Genomic DNA, 18,439 nt, shown 5'->3' with positions numbered 1-18,439 from the left:
TTAAATAATTTTTTGATTATGTGTTAACAAAATGTTTTATTTTGCGTTAAAAAAAATTAAAACCAGCTACTACCCTGGACCCATTGCTCCCTGTTAAGAGACCAGCAACATCTTTAGATCATCAGCCATCTAACTCACTCCCAGCAGATGCAATAGATTCATCCATTGATAAGATAAATCTTTCTCTTGATCAAGCATCTGAAGATCCTGGCAAACAAAGAAAATTAACACGCACTACCCACAACAGCTTACATGCTAATAGTGATTTATGTAGGCCACTTGCAAGTATTTCAAATAGTACGTGTTTTTTATATTTTTATTCCCGTTAACTAGAGGTGTTCGGTTTGCAGTTTGGTTCGAATTTTATGAAGAATATTCATCCAAAAAAATTATCTTCCTTTTATGTACAAACTAAATTTATGTTGCTCTTTCAAGAGTAACATCAAAATCTGGGTTACCAGTATTAATTGAGAATAATTCTGTCAGATCAAAAGATACAACAATCAACGTGGTTTGTAGAGAAGTTTTCCAAAATATCTGTTGATTATGTGTAATTTTAAATTCTATTTAACATGTATTTTTTAAATATTTATGTTCTACGAAAATTGTTAATTTCTATACGTATTATGTATTGTTTTATGTAAAAGTATGAAATTTTTTCGTCTGAATTGTTGCACTAAAAGAGTCATATATATACTCTTTCAATGTTATCAAAAATTAAAGTGATTTAAATATTTTTAATTAGCGATCCAATTTATTATAAAACACTCATATATATGTTAATAACATAAAAACACTTTCATAATGAATATTTTTTTATTAAACTTACCATACCCGTGCATCGCACGGGACAATTCACTAGTAGATACATAAAACAAGGCTCAAAGCAAACATTTTAAAAAACTAAATCCTATATTCGTATGGTTTGCAAAGGAACCACTTTCATCCACGCTATGGAAACATAACTAAACAAAGAACATGCTGTCATGTTGCACATGATTAAAAAGTTCGGGTACTTGAAGCCATAGTTGCTGAGAAGGTACTTGTTACGAGAAAATGCATGTGTTGAAAGAGTACCACGAAGCTACAAGACTCACAATTAAAGTATACTACGTCCTCATTTCTGGATGTTGTAATCCGGAAAAAAGGACACACCAAAATAATTATTGAAAAGCAAATAGTTATTAGTTTTATTTAGACATGCTTTAAAATCTTATTAATCGTGTTTTTGCTTATTTACCTCATATTCATCCACTTCCATTCTATAATCACTCAAAGAGGTCTAAATAAGTAGTCAAGAGTAAGTAATAAACCATTTTTTGGATAAAAAGCATACAACCATCAATGATTATTCAGGTTGATGGATACAAAGAACTGCATCATGGTTAGGCGACATTTTTAAATGAAAAAGTATAGGTAGACAATGAAAATACTAAACAATGTGAACAATGGATATATCGAATGTTCAATTTACTAGGTATATAGATGGTTATCCTAATATTAAGATTTAGGTAGGTAATTTGGGGGTGTAGTGTGTTTTTACTTTATTAGGCCAATGTTAGAGCCAATTATTCACAAAAGTCATTGTGTACCTAGCAAAGTCCTTTTCAAATACATGTACAAAGATACAAAAGGCATGCACACAAAATTTTATACTTGTTGGATGTAATATTTATAGAGATATACAGTATGTCTCTTAGCTGCCTCTACCTTGTTGAACAAATAAATCTTGTTCTCCAGCATTGTGCTAACCCTACATACTCCAGCCTGTGTTTGTCTTTTTAAATTTTTCAATATTCATTGGTGTCATAACCCGTCCCTATACATATTTAGTCCGAATTATTTTATTACTATGTATATCGATCTAAACACAAGTAAAAAGTAACATTGATAGGTGTTCGCCATAGCAGTATCATTGAGTTAACATAGTAGAATTCTTCTTGAAATCTCTTGGTTGGGAGCTCATTAAAGATGACACACATGCATTCTATCACCTGCACGTGCATAAAAGCATAAAGTGCATAAAAAATTAAAAAAAGGGTCAAAATCCTAAATCCATAACTATTCTTTATTAGGTACATTACCCGACCCATCGACCCATTCTCTTTTTTTAATGTCTTCAGATCTCTTCGTATTAGGTCCAATATATAGTGTGTGTAGTACCATAAGATTATTTCATCCAAGGGATTGTTGTCATCCATTACCCATTTGTACACTTTTTCTTTCTCATCTTCATCAAAATCAAGTCGGATGATCACTCGAGCAGGCCTTGGTGGAGTGTTATTGACATATGTGGTTTTCAGGGAAAGCCTATTGTAATCGTTAGCATCATCTTGGGGTATTCCATGATCAACCTCGCTGCCATCCATAATCCTCACACTTTCGTGGGATCTGGAATGCACAACTATATCTAAACACCCGGATATCTGTCCTGCATATCGCAAATAAAAAATGAATAGTCAATCTAAAAAGTTCTACATTATTACAGGTTCAATACTAGTGTACATATCGTTTAATTAAATTGTTACAGCAATAATAAGTATATGAACTTATTTTTCACCCAATACATTGACAATATGGTGTTCTTCGTTACTTATGGGACTAAGTGCTCCACAATTAGCAAAAACCTCCTCTTGGAGCTCATGACTACACACACAAAGTTCTTTAGCTCAATATAATATAATGTAATAAAAATGTACTTATTAAAACACATCTAAAATTACACAATAGTACACAAGTAATTACTTACATACATCCAAAATCATACAAATAAATCTAACTCTAAACTATATTATCATTCAAACTTGTTTGTCCTGACGGTCTTTGCTGCCATTGAACACTTTTGATATCCTGCACCTCACAAATAAAAAATGAACAGTCAATCTAAAAAGTTTTATATTATCACAGGTTCAATACTAATGTACATATCGTAAAGTTAAATTGTAACGGCAATAAGAAGTATATGTACTTACTTTTCATCCAATACATTGATAACATGGTGTTCTTCGTTGTTCATGGGATTAGGTGCTCTACAATTAGCAACAACCTCCTCGTGGAGCTCATGACTACACACACAAAGTTCTTTACTCAATATAATAAAATAAAAATGTACTTATTTGAACACAAAATTACACAACAGCACACAAGTAATTACTTACACACATAAAAAATTATACAAATAAATCTAATTCTAAACTATATTATCATTCAAACTTGTTTGTTTCTGACTGTCTTTGTTACCATTGAACGAGTCATCTCAAGAAGAGGCAACATTCATTTTTTTCGAGGATGTTGAGCTTGGGTTCTTTCTATGACACCCTTCTTTGTCGCTTGTGTTAGTTTTAGTTTGTAATTCTTCTTTGTCTGACTCCTCAACAATTTTTTTTCTTGTTTGTTCTTTAATCCGAGGTCTAACTTGTGCACCCCATCGTTAATCAGGAGTTCTTTTTCGTGGTTCATCCACGTTACCCTTTTCCCTCTTGAATTTTTTTAACTCATCAATCTTCTGAATTAGGCTCTGTTAACATTATATATTAACTCTCAAGAAAAGGAGTAAAAAAAATACACATTTACATATCCATCTATACCAATTCCCGAACTTCTTCTTCCTTTACTACTTCTCTAAATGTAGCAACAGTCCATTCCCTTGTCTATGGTTCAAGGTCGCTATTATAGTCCTTAAGGTCACCGTGTTTGTTGGTATGCAAGTAGAGTATCTGCCACAAAAAACACATCAGCAATTCAGCACTAACGTTTAAGTGAGTCTAAATATAAGTGATGTGGCTTAACTTATTAAGACAGCAAACATGCATTCATCAATAGTCTTTATGCCATCTTCCTGAAATTTTCTTATGCCCTCCTTAACATAATCATAGATGTATTTACGCTAAAAAATTGCATTGGATTACGCATGTCTATCACGCTCGAGATGAATGATATAGTAATGTACGTATTGCTGGTAGCAAATAGGAAGACCTTCATCACAAGAATTATAAAGTAGCGCCGAAATTCCTCCTTTTCTGGTTCAGTTGCAACTGAACATCTTGTTACATGGTCTTTAACTTCTTTTCGGGTTCTACCTTCAAATGTGTCTATGAGTTGACGATGCTTTTTCATATCTAACTTTAAAAAACTATCACATGTAAAATAGAAGCACAGGAGTGAGAGAAGTATTACTAGCACTACAATATTTTGGGTCTATGGCCACGATTTTTTGGTCACGGTAAAAAACCGTGACCATAGATCCTCTATAGTCATGATTTTTTACAGTGACAACAAAAAAAAGCTATGGTCACGGTTTTTACAAAAAGGGTGACCATAGAGTACCTATGGTCACAGTTTTTTTTACAGTGACTAGAAAGGGTCTATGGTCACGTTTTTTCAAAAAAGGGTGACCTAAAAGGGTTTATGGTCACGGTTTTGGGGGTGACCTAGAGGGGTCTATGGTCATGGTTTTGGGAGGTGGCCTAAAAGAGTCTATGGTCACGGTTTTGGGAGTGACCTAAAGAGGTCTATAGTCACGGTTTTTTACAATAACCAAAAAGGGGTCTATGGTCATGGTTTTCCAAAAAAGGGTGACCTAAAAGGGACTATAGTCACAGTTTTGGGGGGTGACTTAAAGGGATCTATGGTAATGGTTTGGGGGTGGCTTAAAAAGGTCTATGGTCACGGTTTTTCGAAAGGGTGACCTAAAAGGGTCTATGATAACGGTTTTAGAGAGTGACCTAAACGTATCTATGGTCACGGTTTTGGAAGGTGACCTAAAAGAGCCTACGGTAATTGTTTTTTAAAAAAGGGTGACCATAGAGTATCTATGGTCACGGTTATTAGGGGTGGCCTAAGGTGGTCTACGGTCACGATTTTTTCATTTTTTACTTTAAATTCATTTTTTCATTTTTTAATTATCCCTCCCCAAACGCAGTCGTTTCCCCTCCCTCCCAAAATCCCCATTATTCCCTTATAACTTAGAAAAAAAAAGAACCCTATCTAACCAAAATCCCCATTCCCCATTGTTGTGCTGTTTTGAGCTTCTTCTTCTTCTACCTCCTTCCGAGCTCAACTCAGTCTCTTTTCACGGCATCATTTCCCTTCCTCCCAGTCTCCACCATCACCGAGCTCAATTCAGTCTCTCTTCACTGCGTTGTTTCCCTTCCTCCCAGTCCCCACTATCACCGTTTCCCTTTCTCCCAGCCCCCACCATCGTTGAGCTCAACTCAATCTCTCTTCACTGCGCTGTTTCTGTTCCCCCTACCCCCGAACATCGCTGAAGGCAGAGAGCCCACTCCCGAACATCGCCGAATGCAGAAACCCCACCATCGTCAAGCTCAACTCAATCTCTATTCACTGCGCCATTTCCCTTCCTCACATCCCCCACCATCGCCGAGCTCCTCTGGGTAACTTTATTTCACCGCGAGCTCACCAACAGAAGCGTTGCTATTCGAAGCAAAATACCCTACTCAGTCTTATTCCAAGAGCAAGTCTAATTATGTGAAGAATGTTATTTCAAAAAATGGGTTCTAGAAAAACAGAAGCACCCTCCGAGCTCACTCTGCCATCGCCGTTCATCTCTTGTCATCTCTCTGGTAGGCCAATGCTTCTTCAGTTTCATCTCTGTTTTTAATTAATTTTTAAGATTTTGAGAATTTTTAAGATTTTGAGTTTGTGTTCTGGGTTTGGAATTGAATTATTTATTTGATTTTTTGAATGTTGATGTGATTCTGAATTCAATTTAATTTGGATTATGAGTTTGGAATTGGATTCAACTTAGTTGTTTTTGATGATGTATTTAATTTGGGAGAAGCAGGGGATCAATGAAGAAACTCAATGAGTTACTACAGCAAGTATAACTTGCAAAGTTCCAAAAGCAAGAAACTAAATAAACATAGTTTATCTTATAGCCTTATTTTGCTGTATATGTACTACATGATCAAAAGCATTTTTGCTCTGTTTTAACATGTTTATTTCTTTTGCTAGCAGGAAGACATGATGTGATGAAGAAAATAGGTTCCAAATCAAATATGACATGGGATGGGGCTTACAATGACCTTCGTTATCTAAATGCAATATTTTGATGTGTTTTAGCTACTTTTTGAAAAGAGACTTTACTCGGTATTATATGTAATTGGATAAATTACACTCTATTTTGATTTGTGTTGTTTAGACTAAAAATTAAATATATCTAGCTTATAATGAAATTTTTATGATTTAGTTGAATTTCTTATTTTTAGATTTATTTTGTGATTATCACAAAATCTTTTGTGATGTGATTATACTTTAAAAAAATTAAATGTCATAAAATAAAATAGGCTATAGTCACCATTTTAAAATACATTTTAAAATAGGGTGACTGATGAGCGGATAATTTATACGCTTTTTGGCATTATTTTTAGGTAGTTTTTAGTAGGATATAGTTACTTTTAGGGATGTTTTCATTAGTTTTTATGCTAAATTCACATTTCTGGACTTTATTATGAGTTTGTGTGTTTTTCTGTGATTTCAGGTATTTTCTGGCTGAAATTGAGGGACCTGAGCAAAACTCTGATAAGAAGGTTGACAAAGGACTGCTGATGCTGTTGGATTCTGACCTTCCTGCACTCGAAATGAATTTTCTGGAGCTACAGAACTCCAAATGGAGCGCACTCAACGGCGTTGGAAATTAGACATCCAGAGCTTTCCAGCAATATATAATAGTCTATACTTTATTCGTGATTAGATGATGTAAACTGGTGCTCAACGCCAGTTCTATGCTGCATTCTGGAGTCAAGCGCCAGAAACACGTCACGAACCAGAGTTGAACGCCAAAAACATGTTACAACTTGGTGTTCAACTCCAAAAGAAGCCTCTACACGTGTAAAGCTCAAGATCAGCCCAAGCACACACCTAGTGGGCCCCGGAAGTGGATTTTTGCATCAATTACTTACTTCTGTAAACCCTAGTAGCTAGTCTAGTATAAATAGGTCATTTTACTATTTTATTAGATATCTTTGGTCTCAGTTTTATTCTATTATTCATCTTAGGAGACTATTGATCACGTTTATGGGGGCTGGCCATTCGGCCATGCCTGGACCATCACTTATGTATTTTCAACGGTGGAGTTTCTACACATCATAGATTAAGGGTGTGGAGCTCTGCTGTACCTCAACTTTTAATGCAATTACTACTATTTTCTATTCAATTCGATTTATTCTTATTCTAAGATATTCGTTTCACTTCAACATGATGAATGTGATGATCCGTGACACTCATTATCATTCTCACCTATGAACGCGTGACTGACAACCACCTCCGTTCTACCTTAGACCTAGTGCATATCTCTTGGATTCCTTAATCAGAATCTTCGTGGTATAAGCTAGAATTGATAGCGGCATTCATGAGAATTTGGAAAGTCTAAACCTTGTCTGTGGTATTCCGAGTATGATTCAGGGATTGAATGACTGTGACGAGCTTCAAACTCGCGATTGTTGGGCGTGATGACAAACGCAAAAGAATCAAAGGATTCTATTCCGACATGATCGAGAACCGACAGATGATTAGCCGTGCTGTGACAGAGCATTTGGACTATTTTCACTGAGACGATGGGATGTAGCCATTGACAACGGTGATGTCCTACATACAGCTTGCCATGGAAAGGAGTAAAAAGGATTTGATGAAAGCAGTAGGAAAGTAGAGATTCAACAGGGACAAAGCACCTCCATACACTTGTCTGAAATTCTCACCAATGATCTACAGAAGTATTTCTATCTTTATTTTTTATTTAATTATTATTATTATTCAAAAAATCCATAACCATTTATTATCCGCCTGACTGAGATTTACAAGATGACCATAGCTTGTTTCATACCAACAATCTCCGTGGGATCGACCCTTACTTACATAAGGTTTATTACTTGGACGACCCAGTGCACTTACTGGTTAGTTGTGCGAAGTTGTGAAGAAAATGCTGAGTTATAAACGCGCATAACAAGTTGAATGCCATTATTAGAGATCACAATTTCGTGCACCAAGTTTTTAGCGCCGTTGCCGGGGATTGTTCGAGTTTGGACAAATGACAGTTCATCTTGTTGCTTAGATTAGGTAATTTTCTTTTTGTTTTATTTTCAAAATTTTTTTTTCAAAAATCTCTCTAAAAAATTTTCTCCCTCTACTTTCGAAAAATCCTTCAGAGTTTCTAAGAATGAATTCTAGAGTTTCAAAATGGTATGCTGAATCTTGGCTGGCCATCAAGCTTTAGAATAACCTGGTATGATTCCTGGAATTTTGATTAAGGACTTTGAATTCATTATTTCCTTTTTCCTATATATTTTTCGAAAATAATAAAAGAAAATACAAAAAAATTCATAAAATCATAAAAACCAAAAATATTTTGTGATTCTTGTTTGAGTCTTGTGTCATGTTTTAAGTTTGGTGTCGATTGCATATTCATCTTGTTCTTGCATTTTTCAAAAATTCATGCATTCATAGTGTTCTTCATGATCTTCAAGTTGTTCTTTGTAAGTCTTCTTGTTTGATCTTTAAATTTTCTTGTTTTGTGTTTTATGATGTTTTTCATGTGCATTTTTGCATTCATAGTGTCTAAACATGAAGGATTTCTAAGTTTGGTGTCTTGCATGTTTTCTTTGCATCAAAAAATTTTCAAAAATATGTTCTTGATGTTCATCATGATCTTCAAAGTGTTATTGGTGTTCATCTTGACATTCATAGTGTTCTTGCATGTATCATGTGTTTTGATCCAAAATTTTCATGTTTTGGGTCATTTTTATGTTTTTTCCTCTCTTCATTAAAAATTCAAAAATAAAAATATCTTTTCCTTAATTTGCTCATAATTTTCAAAAATTTGAGTTGACTTAGTCAAAAATTTTAAAACTTAGCTATTTCTTATAAGTCAAGTCAAATTTTCAATTTAAAAAAAAAAAACTTATCTTTTCAAAACTTTTTCAAAAAAATCAAATCTTTTTCATTTTTCTTACTATTTTTCAAAAATTTTAATTTAATTTTTCAAAATCTTTTTCTTATTTTATTTCAAAATTTTCGAAACTTAACTAACAAGTAATGTGATTGATTAAAAAATTTGAAGTTTGTTACTTTATTGTTAAGAAAAGTTTAATCTTTAAATTCTAGAATCTTATCTTTTAGTTTCTTATTAGTCAAGTAATTAATTTTAATTTTAAAAATTAAATCTTTTCCAACCATATCTTTTTAATCATATCTTTTTATCATATCTTTTTAAATTTTATCTTTTTCAAAAATTTGATTTCAAAATATCTTCTTATCTTCTTATCTTTTCAAATTTGATTTTCAAATCTTTTTCAACTAATTAATTGACTTTTTGTTTGTTTCTTATCTTCTTCAAAACCACCTAACTACTTTTCCCTCTCTAATTTTCGAAAATGTCTCCTTCCTTTTCAAAATTCTTTTAATTAATTAATTGTTTTAAATTTTAATTTTAATTTTATTTCACCTTTAATTTTCGAAAATCATTAACTCCTTTTCAAAAATTATTTTTGAAAACTTCTCTCTCTCATCTTAGTCTATTTATTTATTCATTTACTAACACTTCTCTTCATCTCATCTCTCTGCTCCTATCCTCACCCTTGTATTTGGATTATTCATTCTTCTTCACTCTTATTCCCTTTCTTCTTCTACTAACATAAAGGAATCTCTGTACTGTGACATAGAGGATTCCTCTTCCTTTTCTATTCTCTTCTTTCTCATATGAGAAGGAACAAGGAAAAAGGCATTCTTGTTGAAGCTGACCCTGAACCTGAAAGGACTCTAAAGAGGAAACTAAGAGAAGCTAAACTACAACAATCCAGAGACAACCTTACTGAAATTTTTGAACAAGAAAAGGATATGGCAGCCGAACCCAACAACAATAATGCAAGGAGGATGCTTGGTGATTATACTACACCTACTTCCAAGTTTGATGGAAGAAGCATCTCAATTCCTGCCATTGGAGCAAACAATTTTGAGCTAAAATCTCAACTAGTTGCTCTAATGCAACAAAACTGCAAATTTCATGGACTTCCATCAGAAGATCCCTACCAATTTTTAACTGAGTTCTTGCAGATCTGTGAGACTGTTAAGACTAATGGAGTAGATCCTGAAGTCTACAGGCTCATACTTTTCCCTTTTGCTGTAAGAGACAGAGCTAGAACATGGTTGGACTTACAACCTAAGGATAGCCTGGACTCTTGGGATAAGCTGGTCACGGCCTTCTTGGTTAAATTCTTTCCTCCTCAAAAGCTGAGCAAGCTTAGAGTGGACGTTCAAACCTTCAAGCAAAAAGATGGTGAGTCCCTCTATGAAGCTTGGGAAAGATACAAGCAGATGACCAAAAAGTGTCCTTCTGACATGTTTTCAGAATGGACCATGATAGATATATTCTATTATGGTTTGTCTGAGTTATCTAAGATGTCACTGGACCATTCTGCAGGTGGATCCATTCAGCTAAAGAAAACGCTTGCAGAAGTTCAGGAACTTATTGAAATGGTTGTAAATAGCCAATTCATGTACACTTCTGAGAGGAATTCTGTGAATAATGGGACGCCTCAGAGGAAGGGAGTTCTTGAAATTGATGCTCTGAATGCCATATTAGCTCAGAACAAAATGTTGACTCAGCAAGTCAACATGATTTCTCAAAGTCTGAATGGATGGCAAAATGCATCCAACAGCACTAAAGAGGTATCTTCTGAAGAAGAAGCTTATGATCCTGAGAACCCTGCAATGGCAGAGGTAAATTACATGGGTGAACCTTATGGAAACACCTATAATTCCTCATGGAGAAATCATCCAAATTTCTCATGGAAGGATCAACAAAAGCCTCAACAAGGCTTTAATAATGGTGGACGAAATAGGCTCAGCAATAGCAAGCCTTTTCCATCATCTTCTCAGCAATAGACAGAGAATTCTGAGCAAAGCACCTCTAACTTAGCAAATCTAGTCTCTGATCTGTCTAAGGCCACTTTAAGTTTCATGAGTGAAACAAGGTCCTCCATCAGAAATTTGGAGGCACAAGTAGGCCAACTGAGTAAGAAAGTCACTGAAACTCCTCCTAGTACTCTCCCAAGCAATACTGAAGAGAATCCAAAAAGAGAGTGCAAGGCCATTAACATAATCAACATGGCCGAACCTAGAGAGGAAGGAGAGGACGTGAATCCCAATGAGGAAGACCTCATGGGACGTCTCTCAAGCAAGAAGAAGTTCCCTATTGAGGACCCAAAGGAATCTGAAGGTCATATAGAGACCATAGAGATCCCATTAAACCTCCTTCTGCCATTCATGAACTCTGAAAACTATTATTCCTCTGAAGAGGATGAAGATGTAACTGGAGAGCAAGTTGCTCAATATCTAGGAGCCATCATGAAGCTGAATGCCAAATTGTTTGGCAATGAGACTTGGGAAGGTGAACCTCCCTTGCTCATTAGTGAACTAGATACATGGGTTCAGCAAATCTTTCCTCAAAAGAGACAAGATCCTGGCAAATTCTTAATATCCTGTACCATAGGCACCATGACCTTTGAAAAGGCTCTGTGTGACCTAGGGTCAGGCATCAATCTTATGCCACTCTCTGTAATGGAGAAGCTGGGGATTATTGAGGTACAGCCTGCTATATTCTCATTGCAAATGGCAGACAAGTCAGTAAGACAAGCTTATGGATTGGTAGAGGATGTATTGGTAAAGGTTGAAGGCCTTTACATCCCTGCTGATTTTATAATCTTAGATACTAGGAAGGAGAAGGATGAATGCATCATCCTTGGAAGACCTTTCCTAGCCACAACAGGAGCTGTGATATATGTCAACAAAGGAGAATTAGTCCTTCAATTGAATGGGGACTACCTTGTGTTCAAGACCCAAGGGTGTTCTTCTTTAACAATGGAGAGGAAGCATGAAAAGCTTCTCTCAGTACAGAGTCAAACAAAGCCCCCACCATCAAACTCTAAGTTTGGTGTTCGGAGGTGTTCATACCCTGGGTCGAGCTATCCGACCCGGGATGTTCGACAGACAAAGCGACCGACCTCTTCAAGTCAGGACAACCCGACCTTTTTCTTAAGAGCTCGGCCAAATCACCAGGAAAGCCCAAAGAAGGGCCCAAATAGAGGAACACGCCCCAAATCCTAAGGCAGCCCAAGCCTACAGAGAGAAGGGCGGTTCCCTTGAAGATAAGATGACCTCACTTGAAGATAAAGATAAGATAAGATAACTAACTTATCTTATCCACAGAAGGTCACTCCTCACCATTATAAATACACTGGAGCACCCAGGTATAACTCATACTCTGGTTCTACTCAATACCTGCTTAATACCCTTGCTAACTTAAGTATCGGAGTCCCTTGCAGGTACCCCCCACCCTTCAGTGACAAGGGATCAGCAGCATTCTCAATTCCACAAGTCGAACACACCAGCTCCGGCCGCTATACACCTGCCGGACGTGTCGGCTCCGACCAGCACAGAAGATCTCGTCCGAGATCAACCTACAGTTTCAGGTAACCCTCGGAACATTGGCGCCGTTTCTGGGGAACCTGGAAGTCATCCCATCACCATGGCGGACGACCATGACAACGACCACGATTCAGGTTTGGAAGATAGAACGCCGCACAAGAACGTGGATGCTATACTCAAAGATACTCCGGAGCCCAACGGGGACAAAAATTCATCAAATCCAGGGGTGATAGAGGCGCTTCAAGATCGATTAAAGCAACTTGAGAAAGAGGCCCAACATCAACGCGAAAAAGAAGAGGATCTACATCGGGAGATAAGGCGACGCCGAGAATTAGAAGATAAGCTTCTAAAACTCGAAGCCGATCTCAAAACTAAAGCTCCTCGATCCACTCTAGAGGATAGCCCTTGCAAGGATCAAGATCCATTTACCAGGGAAATTATGAAGACCAAAATCCCAAAGGACTTCAAACTTCTGAATATGACTCTATATGACGGCACCTCGGACCCCAACCATCATCTCAGCAATTTCAGAAGTAGAATGTACCTCACCGACGCCTCGGATGCAGTTCGCTGCAAAGCCTTTCCAACAACTCTTACCAAAACAGCTATTAGATGGTTCGATTACCTACCTCCAAAGTCCATATCGAGCTTCAACGACCTGGCCAAAAGATTCCTGGCCAGATTTTCCATACAGAAAGACAAGGCTAAACACGCACCCAGCCTACTAGGAATCAAGCAAGGAGATCGGGAGAGCCTTTATAACTACATGGAAAGATTCAACAAAACATGCATAGACATACAAAGTTTACCAACAGAAGCTGCCATTATGGGCCTCATAAATGGCCTACGAGAAGGACCGTTTAGCCAATCTATATCAAAGAAGTACCCTGCATCCCTAGACGAAGTACAAGAATGGGCGCAGAAGTACATCAACATGGAGGAGAATTCTCGACTTGGGGAAGCCTCGAGGTTCGGCTCTGCCTACCGAGATAAAGATAAAGAATCCAAGAAAAAGGAAGATCGCTCCGGGGAGAAAATAAAAAAATATCATAACTACACCCCTCTCAGGGTATCCTTGGTAGATGTTTACAAAGAAGTCTGCCATACAGAAAAAATACCCCCAGCTCGGCCACTCAAAGGCAAAAGAGGAGGAGGGAATCAGAACGAATACTGTGAGTATCATCGAGTTCGAGGACATTCCACCAACAAATGCTTCGACTTGAAAAATGTCATAGAAAAATTAGTAAGAGAAGGAAAACTAGATCGGTTTTTGGCCAACCGGGACGAAGAGCCAAGAAAAAGAAGAAGGGATGAAGATATCGGACGGTCTGAACGATCACCTCGCACATCAGAGAGACACCTCCACGTGATACACGGCGAATTTACGGGAGGAGGAATCTCTAAATCATCCCGCAAGCGACACTTCAAAGAAGTATACCATGTCGAAGGAAAGAAGGAGGCGCCAGACATCCCAGCAATCACGTTTACCAAAGAAGACGCATCTGGAATCATTTCGGGACACGACGACCCCATGGTCATCACTATCATACTGGCAAATGCCAACCTCCACCGTACATTAATTGACCAAGGAAGCTCCGCCGACATCTTATTCAAAACTGCCTTCGACAAGCTCGACTTAGAAGAAAAAGAGCTAAGAGCATATCCGAACAGCCTGTTCAGACTTGGGGATACCCCAGTACAACCACTGGGATACGTATCGCTACATACAACCTTTGGAAAGGGGAACCAGTCCAGAACACTTAAGATAGACTACATCGTGGTCGACGTAAGCTCAGCCTACAGTGCCTTAATAGGTCGAATGACGTTAAACCAACTCGGCACAATAGTTTTAACTCCACATCTATGTATGAAATTCCCAACTGCAGAAGGGATAGCTACAATAAAAGCAGATCAAAAGATGGCGCGTCGCTGTTATAACGAAAGTCTAAACCTCAGAGTTGAAGGAGGAGAGTTCCACATAATCGAACTTGGCAGAGTTCAGAGACGAGAAGAACTCCGTCCACAGCCCGAAGGTGAAGTAGAGAAGTTCAGATCGGAGACACCTCGGATAAGACAACTAATATTGGCACGATCCTGAAAGGAGACGCAAAGGAATCACTCATACAGTTCCTATGAGATAATGTTGATCTCTTCGCTTGGAAAGCTGCCGACATGCCAGGCATAGATCCCAAACTGATGAGCCACAAGTTGGCAGTCTATCTGGGATCCCGTCCGGTACAACAAAGACGAAGAAAACTCGGGTCAGAACGGTCTCATGCTGTAGCAGAACAGGTGCAAGCACTACTAGAGGCAGGGTTCATAAGAGAAGTTAAGTACCCACTATGGCTAGCAAATGTCGTCTTGGTGAGAAAGTCAAATGGGAAGTGGAGAATGTGCACCGACTACACCGACCTCAACAAAGCCTGCCCAAAAGACCCTTATCCACTACCAAGCATCGACACTCTAGTAGATGCCTCATCGGGATATAAGTATCTCTCGTTTATGGACGCATACTCGGGTTACAATCAGATCCCAATGTATCCACCGGATCAAGAAAAAACCTCGTTTCTAATACCCAAAGCAAACTATTGTTACATCGTAATGCCTTTTGGACTTAAGAACGCGGGAGCTACTTACCAAAGGCTAATGAATAAGGTCTTCTCAGACCACATCAGAAAAATCATGGAAGTCTACGTGGATGACATGTTGATAAAGACACAAAGTGAAGAAACATTACTGTCCGGTTAAATGCACCTTCGCAGTGGAAGCCGGTAAGTTCTTGGGCTTTATGCTCACACAAAGAGGAATCAAGGCAAATCCAGATAAATGCCAGGCCATACTCAACATGAAGAGCCCAACCTGCATCAAAGAGGTACAACAACTCAATGGGAGACTGGCAGCCTTATCCAGATTCCTAGCAGGATCAGCGATAAGATCCCTCCCTTTCTACGCTACTTTAAGGAAGGGAAAGAACTTTGAATGGACAACGGAATGTGAACAAGCCTTCCAAAACTTCAAAGAATTCTTGGGACAGCCACCTATCTTATCTCGACCACGAGCAGGGGAACCACTCATATTGTACCTCGCAGTAGGAAGTCGAGCAATAGCCTCAGCACTAATTAGAGAAGACGAGGGTGGGCAACAACCCGTCTACTTCATTAGTAAAGGACTACAGGGGTCAGAGATGAACTACCAAAAAATAGAGAAGTTTGCCTACGCTCTCATACTCACATCCCGACGACTTCGCCCGTACTTCCAAGCGCATACCATTAAGGTTCGGACCAACCAGCCCATAAAGGGGATATTGCAGAAAACAGATCTAGCAGGAAGAATCCTACAATGGGCAATCGAGTTGTCCGAGTTCGACCTCCAATACGAAGCGCGGATAGCCATCAAATCACAATACCTAGCCGACTTTATTGTAGAATTCACAGACACCCTGGAGATCCCCATAGAGTGGAATATATACGTGGACGGTTCCTCGAATAAAGCTGGAAGTGGTGCAGGTGTGATAATCGAAAGCAACCAAGGAACCCAACTTGAGCTTTCTCTCAAATTCGGATTCCCGGCCTCAAACAACCAGGCAGAATACGAAGCGTTATTAGCTGGCTTGAAGCTGGCTAGAGAAGTTGGAGCTCAGAAACTTAACATCTACAGCGACTCACAAGTCGTTACCTCACAAATAACAGGGAGCTACCAAGCCAAAGATCCTACTATGAAAAAATATTTGGATAAAACCAAGGAATAGCTCGGACAACGCAGGGAATATAGGATCTGCCACATACCCCGCGAGCAGAACGCCCGAGCCGACGCACTCTCAAAACTAGCCAGAACCAAACCAGGGAGCAACAATAGAAGCCTCATCCAGGAAGTACTGCAGAACCCATCAATATCGGAAGAAGAAAAAGTCCTAGCCATAACAGGTCGGGATCAAGGGTGGATAACCCCCATAATTAATTACCTCAAAACAGAAACTCTCCCTACAGATGAAAAAGAGGCAAAGAGGTGAAAAAGGGAAGCACAGTACTACACTATCATAAATAACACACTGTACAAAAGAGGGATCTCAATACCATTGTTAAAATGCGTACCGACTTCCAACACAAAGGAAGTATTAGAGGAAGTACACAGCGGCATTTGTGGCAATCATCTTGGAGCGCAAGCTCTCACCAAAAAGGTACTCCGGGCGGGATTCTATTGGCCAACTCTACAAAGGAAAGCTACAGAATTTGTAAAGACATGTCCACCATGTCAGAAGCATGCCAACTTTCACATCGCCCTGCCGGAAAAACTCATCAGCGTGACCTCACCCTGGCCATTTGCAAAATGGGGACTCGATCTTCTCGGACCCTTTCCACAGGGATCGGGACAAGTAAAATTCCTCATAGTAGGGGTAGAATATTTCATGAAATGGATCGAGACAGAACCCCTAGCCAACGCCACTGCTCAAACAAGCCGGAAATTCCTATATAGGAACATCGTTACAAGGTTCGGGATCCCATACTCCATCACCACAGACAATGGCACCCAATTCACAGATGCAGGCTTCAGAAAACTAGTGGCCGACTTGAATATAAAACACCAGTTCACCTCCGTCGAGCATCCCCATGCCAATGGACAAGTCGAAGCGGCTAACAAAGTCATATTGGCCGGGCTGAAATGAAGACTGCAAGAAGCAAAGGGGGCTTGGGCCGAGGAACTTCCACAAGTCCTATGGGCGTATCGAACAACCCCCCATTCTACTACAAACGAATCACCATTTCGATTAGCATACGGAGTGGAGGCAATGATTCCAATAGAAGTTGAGGAAGGGTCTCCCCGAGTAGTCCACTACAATGAACAAACCAATTCTCAACTTGAAAGAGAAGAGCTCGACCTACTTCCGGAAATCCAAGAAAAAGCTCGGATCAGAGAGGAAGCACTAAAGCGGCGAATGGCTTCCAGGTATAATCAAAAGGTAGTGCCAAGAGGTTTCACTGAGAATGATCTCATCTTAATCCGAAATGATATTAGAACAACTCGACCCGGAGAAGGAAAGCTGGCAGCCAACTGGAAAGAACCCTACCGAGTCACAGAAGTACTTGGGAAGGGATATGACAGACTGTCCGAACTCGAGGGACGAGAACTCCCCAGAACATGGCACGCCTGTAACCTAAGAAGGTACTATAGTTAGGAAAGGTAAAGATCTCATCACAAGATGCACTCTTTTTCCTGAAAAGGTTTTTTAATGAGGCGTCAAGATTGAGATTTAATCCGACTTAAGGGTATGAAAAACTCCCGCTTGTATATATTTGCACTTTCTTTAAATAAAATACATTTCAGATATTCTACAAATTCCCAAGACGCATTAATCTGAAGCATTCATCGTCCGATTATAAAGCAACTGATCAAATAGAAAGTGAAGAACAGATTCACTGTACGATCTCGATAGGAATGATCGACCGACAAAGGTGAAAACGCGATTACCTAAAGGTCGATTAAACCAGGACAGAAACCACCATCTACAAATCGGCAAAGATGAACACAGAATAATGCAAGAAGTTATCGAAAGTGATCCCAAAAAGAACCTGACGAGGTCTTATGGATTGCTATATAATAACTTAAAAAGACTGACCGACACTAAAAAGTCGGACCAAGTCAACCCAAGTTATCAGCAAATCCCTAAAAAGAGGTCTGGCCAACCCTATTAAAGAGGAATTGCTATAACTTAGAAGAGATCGACCTAACGAAGTCGGTCTCCTACAAGACAAGTTGTAAAAGTAATCCCTGAAAGAGACCTAACAAAGGTCCAAGAAAGAGGATTACAAAAACAACTTAGAAGAGATCGACCTAACGAAGTTGGTCTCCTACAAGACAACTTGTAAAAGTAATCCCTGAAAGAGACCTAACAAAGGTCCAAGAAAGAGGATTACAAAAACAACTTAAAAGAGATCGACCTAACGAAGTCGGTCTTCTACAAGACAAGTTGTAAAAGTAATCCCTGAAAGAGACCTAACAAAGG

The sequence above is a fragment of the Arachis hypogaea genome, chromosome 6, assembly GCF_003086295.3.
Source record: "Arachis hypogaea cultivar Tifrunner chromosome 6, arahy.Tifrunner.gnm2.J5K5, whole genome shotgun sequence".
Classification (NCBI taxonomy): domain Eukaryota; kingdom Viridiplantae; phylum Streptophyta; class Magnoliopsida; order Fabales; family Fabaceae; genus Arachis; species Arachis hypogaea.
Note: the sequence above shows the minus strand (reverse complement) of the source record.